Source organism: Pteropus vampyrus, unplaced genomic scaffold (genome assembly GCF_000151845.1).
Source record: "Pteropus vampyrus isolate Shadow unplaced genomic scaffold, Pvam_2.0 Scaffold317, whole genome shotgun sequence".
Taxonomy (NCBI): Eukaryota; Metazoa; Chordata; class Mammalia; order Chiroptera; family Pteropodidae; genus Pteropus; species Pteropus vampyrus.
Genome location: NW_011889098.1, coordinates 238,737 through 240,783, shown reverse-complemented (window position 1 = coordinate 240,783; position 2,047 = coordinate 238,737). Strand labels below are relative to the sequence as shown.

At 48.4% G+C, this 2,047-nt stretch overlaps 1 protein-coding gene across 1 annotated transcript in view; it reads right to left on the bottom strand.

Moving 5' to 3' along the window:
• The window catches only part of SPERT (spermatid associated), a 12,556-nt gene that overhangs the window by 1,766 nt on the left and 8,743 nt on the right, over positions 1 to 2,047 (bottom strand). The window lies entirely within an intron of this gene.

Below are 2,047 nucleotides of genomic sequence, written 5' to 3'. Positions count from 1 at the left end.
CCACGCCTGACAGAGCGCGCCTAACACACCTGTTCTCCCTGGAAGGCACACCCCAGCCTCCTAGTGCTTGGGACTATACAGCACTTCAGGGCCATTTAGGACACTGACATCACCAACAAAACGCACGGAAACGTGAAAAACGTGGTACTAACTAAACCGTGACAAGGACAATATTTTACAGCGTGAGGGCTGAAACAGCAGGGCTCCTCCAGGGAAACGCATGGACCAGCCGAGGCAAACACTGAGGGCTCTGTGCACGTCTGGGGATGGCCTCCGAAGCGCCATGGCTTTCGGTTCGGGTGTTACAAACCGGTTTTAGTGAAAAAACGTTAGGCACATTCCCAAATGTGGACTCCATCAACAATGACGATAAACTATCGTAGCGGTTAAAGGCACTGACTTTGGCCCCACGGTTACCAGTTACAAGAAGACAGGTAAATTACTTGAGCTTTAGTTTTCACATTTTCACACTGGGAATATGCCATCTACTGCCTCGTGTCATGGAGATATTTTTAGGACTAAAAGAGGAAATGGACAAAAGCACCAAGCGTGGGCGCTGGCACGCTTCTGTCCCCAGGGATGAGGCACAGACGCTGCTGTCTGGCTGTCATGGCTGCAGATGTGAACCCACAGTCGGCCGGGCAGAGGGGCGGCATGAATCACCCTGTGGCCACCCGAATTGCTGTGTCCAAATCGGCAGTGCTGTTGGTCAGCCTCGCCTTCTCCCTTGCCTCATTCTGGCTCGCTCTCCGCTCTTAGTCACCTGAGTCTGTCCTGCCATCAGCCCCTGACCCATCTACCAAAAGAGTGCTCGGCTCGAAGCAGAGTCCCGCTGACAGCTTTGGGAAGGAAGTGCACCGTTACAGACATACCACTGAACAACGGGAGTTCAATGCGTGGTAACGAAGACAGCGAAGGATACTGAGAAATTCATAAACGGGAATGCACGATGGGCGCCATGCGCCGCAACACCACCACCTACAAGGGGGATGGATCCTCAAAGCTTCAACCCAGAAAGCCAGTAGCTCTCACCCTTCGCAGCACAGAGGAATCATCGGAGTGAGTTCTAAGTGCAGGTTTCGGAGCCTCCTCCTTGCAAGACTCTCCAGGCCTCGGTCCAGCAATCTGCATTTCTAACCAGCTCCCCCAGGTGATTCTGGCTGCGGGTAGTCGCGACAGCTCTAAGCCAGGTAGACTATGCAGTTCTCCCAAGTGGGGGTTACGCCAGGGTGAAAGGCTGAGACGTCAGGTCTGGGGTCACAAAGATTCTCATCCTGGTTCTGTCACCCTCTCTGAGACCCAGATTTGTTCACTGGTAACAAAGAGGGAGTCGAACTATGATCTTAAAGGCCCCCTCCAACACCGAGTGTCATTGAAATGGGCCTGTCGAATGGAATAACGTGCACCTGGCTTAGTTCACAGCACTGTCGCGAAAATCGACTGAGATAACAAATGCGAAAGTGTTTTTTTAAACTGCCAAGTGCTACAGAGGTGTAAGGTATTGTCATCGAGAAGAGCAGGCTTCGCTAATGGGAGAATTCTGAGATGTATTCAAAAAGCAGTGAGCAGGGTGCATCCTGGGGGAAAGGCAGGAACTGTAGCAGTAAATTTAAATAAAAATAAGATCATGGTAGCTCCCTCTAAGTGTGCCGAAAGCATTTCATCCAAGTATATCACAATACTTTCCAAATAGCGGTTCCTTATTTGTTAGGTTATTTTCATAATTTTACACGGAAGATAGAAAACAAGTCAGGTTAGCTACCATATGTAGTTTACGTATGCATATATGTATATGCATACATGGATATAGTTATATATCTGTACGTGTCTACAAAAATAGGTGTATGTAGAGATATATAATTTGCACAGGGAATAAAGTTGGTTACAATTCCTTGAGCCCTGAGGAGCTAGATACATAGAAGACACAGTTCTATGCCATTAACTTTGCAATAAACACATGTCATTGACTCTGTAAGGATGAGCTTAATCTTCTGGGTAGCGAGGGTGTAAGGGCATTCTGTAATCAGAACCTTATTTGCTTGAAATA